Source organism: Rattus norvegicus, chromosome 1 (assembly GCF_021556685.1).
Source record: "Rattus norvegicus strain SHRSP/BbbUtx chromosome 1, alternate assembly SHRSP_T2T, whole genome shotgun sequence".
NCBI lineage: Eukaryota > Metazoa > Chordata > Mammalia > Rodentia > Muridae > Rattus > Rattus norvegicus.
In genome coordinates, this window is record NC_141534.1 from 248,760,074 (window position 1) to 248,769,856 (window position 9,783).

The following is a 9,783-nucleotide window of genomic DNA, read 5'->3' on the forward strand; positions in this document are numbered from 1 at the left end:
CCAGTGGAACCCAAGAGGATAACTTCAAAAAATTATAACATTTTTCTGGAGAGATAATTCATTTGCTTTGGAAGGAATTTGAAGCTTTAACAAAGCTCACAGAAGATTAAAAATATCTCTTCTGTAAAACAAAAACCTTGATATCTGTGTACTTCAGTTAAGACTTTTTTTAAACCTCTTCATTCTTTTCTTAAGATTTTTAAATCATTTTTATCTTGTGTGCATGGGGTCTTTTGTTTTTGTTCGTCTGTTTTTGTCTTTGTTTTCTTTTTGCCTGCATGTATGTGTGAATGTAAAATGCATGCAGTGACCACAGAGACCAGAAGAGGGCATCAGAACCCCTGGAACGGGAGTTACAGCTGGGATCTGCCATTCGAGTACTAGGAACCAAACCCAGATCCACTCTGTGCTCTTTACTACCGAGCCACCTCTCCAGCCTGGTTTTGTTTTTTTTTTTTTGTTTTTTGTTTTGTTTTGTTTTGTTTTTGTTGTCGTTGTTGTTGTTTGTTTGTTTGTTTTAATAGCTTTTATATCTCTCTCCTAAAAACATAATATCATCATTGTCTTCTCCTATCAAAAGCATCTCAGATAGCCAAGTCAACCAGAATTTCCCTGAAGTGGTGTTCCTGCCACTCACAAGCCAGAGAACTCCAGGGAAATTATTTCCTTACCTGTAAAATAGGATAATACAAGTATCTATATTATAGTGACTGATGAAGTTTAAAGTGAAGTGATTCTGGTGAGATGATGCCTTGTTCATAGTGACTATAGTAAGTGCTACTTGTGAAAAGAATCTAATAACAACAGAATAAATCAACTATTAACTGCTTCTCAAGTATGCCCAAGATCAACACATACACAGCCCTGTGGTTAACAGCATAGGATTAAATATGGTCTGGCTAATACATAGTTCTGGGTCAACTGAATAGAAAAATATTGTATGAGACTTTTTCTGGGGAAACATGATACTCATCCCTGCTACTCATTCCAGGTAGGAGACCAAAGGAACAATACCGCCAAAGTCCAACTCAGTGAATCAGTGAGTTTATTGGAGTCACTTAGAGCAGCATGGTGAGGGTTACTAACAGGAGCACAGACAATCCACAGGCAGCAGCATCTACTAATGCTTACCTGGTATGGGTGAAAACTCATAAAAAGCAAGCACCCTGGAGCTCTCTGCACACTCTTTCAGCTCAAGAGGTTAGAGTTCCCTCTCCTCAGTTGTAATAACCTTGAGGAGAGAGAGGCCTTGTGAGCCTGATAAGTTTCAGGGACTTCTTGAGACTTGGGAGTTGATTGCTGCCTGAATCTTAGCAAGCCTTCCTTTGGACCTTACAGAGACTTAGGAGCTTCCCTCCAGAATGTAATATTTTAATTTGGAGGAAATTGGAGCTGAGAGATGGCTCAGTGGTTAAGAATGCATACATACTGCTCTTACAAGAGCTAAGTTCAGTTCCTAGCAGCTACATCATGCTACTGTAATCTGCCAGTAACCACAGTTCCAAGCATTCCAGTGCCCCATTCTGGTCTCTTTGAACACCTGCTCCCAAGTGTGTACATGTATAAAGACAAGAAGAAAATAAAACTTTAAAAAAATAAAAAGAAGTTGTCCAATTTGGAAGAAATTGCAGCACAACATATGGTTTAAAAAGTGAAGCTTGATTCCTACCTTACACCATATATAAGTCAGTTTTAAATAAAAGAGAAAAACAACTTTATGGTATTTTTAAATATTTTTTTCTTAGAGCCAGAAAGACTTAAATAGAGTGCACAAGGAAGCATAAATAAGTTAAGACTTCTGTTCATTTAAAAGATTTTATTAAGGAAATAAAAAGTTAAGTTACAGGGTGGAAATACATAAATACATACATATATATATTTGTACAAACGCATGTATATACACAGACATATATATATACATATATATATATGAGTGTTTATACATAGCCAATACATTAAAGAATGATATTTAAAACTATTATACTAGGGTCTGTAGAGATGGTATAAAGGCTAAACACACTTGCTTATTATGCAGAGAATCCAAGTTTGATTCCCAGCTCCCACATGTCAGTTCACAAACATCTGTGACTCCGGTTCTAGGAGATCCAATGTCTTCTGCCTTTGTGGGCATTTCACATATGTGATATACAGATATACATGCAGGGAAAACTCTGTATAGATAACAATTTAAAACTTTCTTTTAAAAGCATCAGAAAAATGTATTACACTAGAAGAAGAATCCCAGTGGGGAAAAAATGGCAAAAGACTTGAAGGGTTCCTCCACTGAAGACGACAAAAGCCAGTGCACACGCAGCAAGGCACTTGCATTTGCTGTTATTGGACAGAGGCAGACTGTGAACACAGAACACAGGATTGCACACCGGCGTGGATAAAGAAGCAGCAGCTGATCCAGTGACGGCGAGGATGTACTCTGACCTTCACTTGTACACACCGGTGCTGAGACTCGGGAGGATCACTGAATAATACTCACTAATGCTGAGTAAGTTTGACCCTTTAACAGCAAAGTGTTCATATTCACTGAAAGACCTGAACTAGAACACTTATAGCAAATCTATTCATAAGGAAGAAAGCCAGAAGCAACCCAAGTTAAAGTAGTTGAACAAGTTTGGTTTAAGTGCACAGTGGACTACTGTACATCGAAATACTTGAACAATCTACAACTGAACACCACAGTCTGGATAAATCTTAAGAGCAAAAGTAAACAAATGTGGTGCTCATGTAGAGAATGAATATGTTAATTAACTACACCTAGTCTTTTCACGTTGTAAGTACATCTCAAAGCAATATGCTGTGAGGGTAAGTGCATATAAATTTTATCGCAATTTGTAAAAACAAACAAACAAACAAACAAACAAACAAACACAAATGGATGTGCCAATCCTGCTGTCAGTCAATGGTGGAGTCCAAGGAATAAAACTAGAAAGGGAAGAAGCCGTGAGCTGAATGCTCTGGGAATGGGAATGGTCTATGCCACCCTGGTGTTCATGGTGTGAGTGGCTCTTTTATTGCTATGATTTATATACTTCCACATATATGTGTTGTAGTTGGTGGAAATTGATTATTAAATTATTAATTAAATATTAATTTAGTTGAAAGGCCATTAATTGATTATTTAATAATTAATTAGAACTATTAGTGTGCATTAATAATATTGTTGTACTTTGTGTGTGTGTGTGTGTGTGTGTGTGTGTGTGTGTGTGTGTGTATCTCTGTGTTTATGGCTCTTAAAAACTTCAAATGGAAATGAAAATTTTGTTAAAGCAATTTCAAGCATGAGCAAACAGGGTTGGAGAGTGGATAGGTAGAATGTAGTGTGCCCTCAGAAATCACATCACACAAATGCTCACATAGTCAAAACCAAACATCCTGTAGGCAGCAGGGGCAGAGGCTCTGGGAATGTCAAGAAGACGGGACTAGCACCCAGAGGACCTTGAATTTGGCACAATTGGCTTGTACTTCACGAGCCCAGATCTTGACGGTAGCTAGGGAACAGCCTCAGTAAAGCGCAGCCTTTGGATAGAGAGAAAGGAGGCGACCAGGTTCCTTGCCAGCTGGCCAAGGGTCATGCACTCACCTGTGTAAAAGCCTGGAGGGTGCTGCCAGATGGGGCTAGGGGAAGTAAACACTGCAATTTGAATGTGCACTGGGAGAGGATACAGAGGGAGCTGTGTACCAACCAATTCACTAAATGAATTGATTGTTGTTTTTTTACACCTGTTCCCAAGAGACGATGGTAGAGACACGCTGTCTATAAAACCTTCTGCAAGGCAGTAGTGGTTGAGAAACCTTGTGATCAAGAGATAGGGGGCTACTTAGTGGTACCGATGAGATAGAGAGCAGAGCTCAGGAACACTAAATGTCACTGGAAAATTGATGTGCTGAGTTTTGTCATATGATATCCACGGCTATTAAGGTTTCAAGCCGCACCCAGGAGCTGCTCTGGGGAAAAGCTGCTGTGGGGATGAAAGGGGGGCGGTGTACGCTGTCCTTGGATCAAAAGCTGACTAGACCTGGGGCTCTGGTCATGGCTCTCAGTAACAGGCTATACAATACCCTATGGTGAGCAAGAACAAGAGCAGACCCAGGAAGCTATGGAAACACCAGGGAAAAGCCCCTAACTCAAGAGAAGGGAAACCAGAGACACTTCAGACATCAAAGACTTCAGAGATCAAAGGCTTTATGTTTGAAATGTTTTAAACTACAGGAACTAAGCCCATGTCCCAAATTAAGTTAAGCTTTGTATCCAAAAGAAAAGGAATATGGGAATGTTTCCCCAGGATTCCCTCACCCACCAATGACATCCAACAGCCTCTCCTGGTGTATAAAAGAGGTCAAGAAGTAAGAGGTGACCAAAGCATGCAACGTCACATTTAAGGAGATGTTAGTTGGTCATGAGGCACATACGATGTCCAGGTAAGCATTTACGGACACAGAAGACCTTACATCCATGACACCAAGTCTTAGTGAGATGAGTCAGCATAAATTTGGTGGCATTGATTGCATACAATTTCCCCCAACTGCTATCTTGACTAACAAAGCCTCTGAAAGCAAATTCCCTTTGCCACCCTGTGCTGCTACTAGAGGAAAATAGGTGCCTGCAGGAAATGGATATGCAGACAGAAAACAGAGTGACTGAAAAGGTCAGGTGACTATTGATGAGTGGAAAGAAGACGGTGAGCCTTCTTCACTTTGACTACATAATAGCAACAGCATCCAAAGTAATAGCTGTTTTCATAAAGAAGTATTCAACTTAATACTTCACTGTCTAGGATATTAACTAGTTTAGAAGGCAAAAAGTATATATACATAGCCAGAATTGCTGGATTTTCAGATTCAATATCCTTGATATTGAATATCCTTGATATCAACATTCTTGATATGGGCTTTTAAACACAAGTTTAAAAAACAAAGCCAAGCCCTCTGGGAACAAAGCACCATTGTGCCTTGAGTTCTATCCATAGGATGCATCCCTTCCTCAAAACGACGCATCCGTTGTCATCAGCCCAAGAGTGGGCCTTTAGGGTAGACTTCGAAACAGAGTATAAGACAGGACCTTGGTAAGTCAAACGTGAGAACCCATTTGAGGGGGAGTCAAAAGTCTTGGGCTTCGAGAACACTGGCTGCTCTTCCAGAGGACCCAGGTTCGATTCCCTGCACCCACGTGGCAGCTCACAGCTAGAACTCTAGTTCAAGGGGATCTGATGCCTTTTCTTCCTAGACATGGATATGGTACACAGATATCTGTATAGGCAAAATACCTTATATATAAAAATTTTTAAAAAGTTAAGGTTTTAAGCATTCAAGAAAAAAAAAAGGGTGTTCCTCAAGTCCTGGACTGAAGCCTGTGGTGCCTCAGAAGACAAAGCTGTCACCCAGATAGAAGGGGTACAGTTCCCATCTCAGAGAATGTTGGCAAGATTAGGGTTTAGCTGCGTCTTCTGACACTGGAAAACAGTGTAAGAGTTAAAGGGATTCTTCTCTTCCTTACCTCACCTTTTCTTGCGTTCTGGAAAATAGCTTTCTATAATGAAATTCTCTTTCCCATTTGACTTCCATAAGACAACAGAAAGGCTGTGATAGTTAATCTTGACTGTCAGATTGGCTGGATTAAAAGTGATGTGTTTGGGTGTCAATTGGACAAGGGATGGTCAAGTGATGGCTAACCTTCATTGGCAATTTGACCTAGGAGACAAACCTGGGCATATTTATGTCTGTCAGAGCCTTTCCAGAGAGGTTCAGCTACAGCAGAAGGAAGATCCACCCTGAATGTGGATGGTACCATGCCATGAGCTGGGAGTCCCGGAGCAAGCAAAACAGAGAAAGTGAATGCATCTCAGCTCTTCTCCGCTTCCTGATTGTGGATGCAATGTGACCAGCCTCCTGCCCCATGCCCTCCCTGCCTGGATGAACTAACTACACCCTCCGACTTTTGAACCAAAACAAAGCCTTCCTTCCTTAAATTAATTTCTATCAGGCATTTGTCACAGCGGCAAGAAAAAAAGCAATTCAAAAGCAAATCTGCCCAAACTCAGCAAATTCCCACTCTTGGTCTCATAAGCGATGAGTGGGACTGCACAACCCCACCACTCCACTGACAAACCGCTCACTAGCCCAACTCTGGTTAGCAGTCTCCTTTCACGCAGCCTCTCTCGAGAACAGGCTAGTCTCTGAGTGAGACATTCTGATGTGCCATGCCATTAAGTCAACTTTTGTCATATTTCTCCACGTGCTTACTCTTTCCAGCTGTGTTTATTCATCTCTATAAGAGAAACGACTTTCTGCCTAACTCCTCATAGATCCCACGGCCCCAGGGTTCTCTCTATTGCAATGGCGCACCTCCCCTTTGCACCATCCCTTCCTTCCTAGATGTATTTTGAATTAAGTCTTCCCCTGTTAAGTCAGACTGATTTATCACTTATCGGTGTGTTCTTATGCCGGTGAGCCTGTCCAGCAAAGTTTCTGACATGTAGTGTGTTGTTTGGAAAGGTTCTGTTTAAGAACACAAATCTTGGCTATGAGTATCGACTCTCTGGGAAGGAATTAAGCAGCCACTGAACTGACCCCACTAGAGTTTTTAGCAGTCGAGAGTAAGATCATTGCTCTCCCCTGTGTAGTGGAGGCTCCCATTAACTAACCACACCAAGTTTCCTCTCTTCCTTGGAGTCTCTGCCATTTGGGGATCCTGTTTCTCGGGGTTGGGGGTGGATATTTTTCCTATCTTACTCTTACCAACTACTCCTATAGCCAAAAAGACGATCAGCACGCTGATGTGTCTTTCCAGTCCAGAACTGAGCTCCAGACTCACACATTCACCTCTACACTTAACGTCTCTGCAACTACTCCAGCTTCCTGTCAAGACAGAAAGTGGCCCCAAGAATATGAGGTATTGCTGTGACAGACTGACCATGTTGTTTGTGGGAGGATTGGTGGGAGACTTTGGGATTTTGATATAGGAAAACCATTAAGTGTTCAAAGTTGGGGGAGCTGTTCTGTGGGAGCTTGGAAGATAAGACTGTTGGGAAAAATACAGATGCCGGAAGCCTGGCTGTGAAGTTTCAGAGGAACGTTTGAGAGTCACTCACATACTTAATCATGAGCACTGCATGTCTGAGTCAAGAGTGTATGGTTCTGGTTTGCTGGGGCTGAAGAATAGGTGCCAGAACCATTCAAGGGAAGCCTTTTTGCTTTGTTTGACACAAGCCATGGTCATTTGAGAGGAGAGACACCCCAGTTAAGAAAATGACTCCCTAAGATCTAGCAGGTGAGTCTGTAGGGCATTTTCTTATTTAGTGATTGATGGGAGGAAGGCCAAGCCCACTGTGGGTGGTTCTACCTCTGGGCTTGTGGTCTTAGGTGATAAAAGAAAGCAGCCTAGGGCTGGAGAAATGGCTCAGCCGTTAAAGGCTAGGCTCACAACCAAAAATATAAGAAAGCAGCCTAAGCAAGCCATGAGGAACAAGCCAGTAAGAAGCCCCCCTTCACGGCCTCTGCATCAGCTCCTGCGCCTTCAGCATCTGCCCTTAAGGTACCTCCCGGACTCCCATTAGTGATGGACTGTTACCTGGAAGTGTAAACAGAATAAACCCTTCCCACCTCAAGCTGGTTTTGGTCATGATGTTTCATCACAGAATGGAAACCCGAATTAACACAAAGTCCATTCATTTGTAGCATATATTGGCATTTTATTCCTCTAAGTGGTTGAATAGCATCCCCCACTGTATTTATATGCAATATTTCATTCATTCATTCATTATCTGCTGGTTGATTCTCTCTATCATGCGCCCCCCCCCGTGTGTGTGTGTGTGTGTGTGTGTGTGTGTGTGTGTGTGTGTGTGTGTGTGTGTGTGACAGGATCTCTAGGCTGGCCTTGACTCTTGATAGTCCTACCTCAGCTTCGTAATAAGATCATAGATATCTACCTGGCTTACCTGGCTTCAGATTACTTCAACATTGGCTGCTGTTACTAATGCTGCTATGGCCATGCTCAAACATCTGTCAAATCCCTGCTTTCAGTCTCCTGTATTTACATCTAGGAGTAGAATTATCAAGGACAGATGGAGAAGTAGGGAGGGAGGAATAGGGAAGGAAGGGGAGAGAGAGAGAGAGAGAGAGAGAGAGAGAGAGAGAGAGAGAGAGAGAGAGAGAGAATTTTCATGCCAGACTGTAGATCTGAGTTCTGAGGGCACCCAATTTCAGGCTTTTATACTGTGTCAAAGGAGTCCACCGGGGACACATGGTTAGAGACAGAATCAGACTGGAGGGAAAATGCTCCTTCGCATAGGTGTGGCTAGAGTAGTGAGGGGGAAACAAATCAAACCAAAGCACGGGGTCACAAGGTGAGTAACCTTTATGGTTACACAGCAACCATCTACCTGGCTCCTATGTCAAGGGCTTTTCTGCAGACTGATGTTAGTTATGTGAAGTTACATGGGGACAGTCTTTGTCTATCCTCTGCCAGCTTGCCTTTGTCCTGTGGTCCTTCCGCTATGCCAGGAGAGCTCAGGCTTTGACCTAACAACTCTGGTGACATTCACATGTGCTTTTGTATTTTCTTTAGAGAGCTGCCTAATTGAAGCCTTTGACCATTTTTAATTGGTTTTGTTATTGTTGTTGTTTTGTTTGTGTTTGTTTGTCACTGCTCCTGTCGGTATTGCTGAAGTTTAGTTCTTTATTCTCTAGATGTGATTTGTGTGTGGGTTGGGTTTTTTTTCCTCCATTTGTAGGGGGACTTTTCATTTTCCTGATAGTATCTTTTGATGCACAAAATACTTGGTTTCCATGAAGTTCGAATGAAAAAAATATTTTTAAGAAGCTAAACATTTGACTCAGGTACAAATATGAAACTAATATGTCAGAGATTGTCAGAGATGTTATTTTACCAACTAATGAGGCAGTCAGTAAGATGTTCTGACTGGCTCAAAGGAGAATTCTAAGAGCACACGGGACCTCAGGAAAACTATGGCGCATTCAGATCTTGATAGTCGCAGGAAAAGCGCCAATTGCCCCCTCTACTGGGCAAACATCTATTGGCAGTTTTACATACAAGAATCATTTATATTACTGTCAGTTTTCTGCCTTTCTGCACCACATGCCTATTGAGGACAGTTTGCTTCAGCTCGGGGACTGCAGGGTGGTAGGGCTTGTTCATGCTGTCCTTCCGGCTTCCTGTTGATCTCTGTTTTGAACCTGCATAGAAGGGGTGTGAGGCAGCCTGGTCTCACCCGCCTGGAGCCTTACTTAACTCCAGAAGGAGACAGGAAGAAGGAAATCAAATAATTACAACCTGTGATAAATACAACAAAGGCAAGCGGTTGCTAACACAGGATCACAAAAAGGGACCACAACCTGGCGGCCAGGTCAGGCTATTTATTCCCAAGAGAGAACTTTTAAGATGAGACCTGACCAGTGAAGAGGAGCTCTTAGAAGTATATGGGTAGGAGTGGCTATGGGTAGGCGTGGCCATGGGTAGGCGTGGCAGGAAGTAAGCCCAATTGCAGCTCTGTAGTCTGTCCTTATCCTCCGTGCTTCTAGGGTCTGGCCTATTGTGACTGCAGTTATTGCTTATCCTTGCCCAAGACCTAGAAGGTCCAAGTCCTGCCCTCCCAGCCGTTTGACAGGCTAGTTTTCAGTCTACGCTCCTAGAAATGTCGAAGAAGAGAAGAGCCAGCCCTTCTCAAATCAGCTCGCCCTATCCCTTGGTCGTGCCCTTCTGAATCACCCTATCTGCTAAGGGAAGCCTGAAATAACAGGGTTGAAACCACA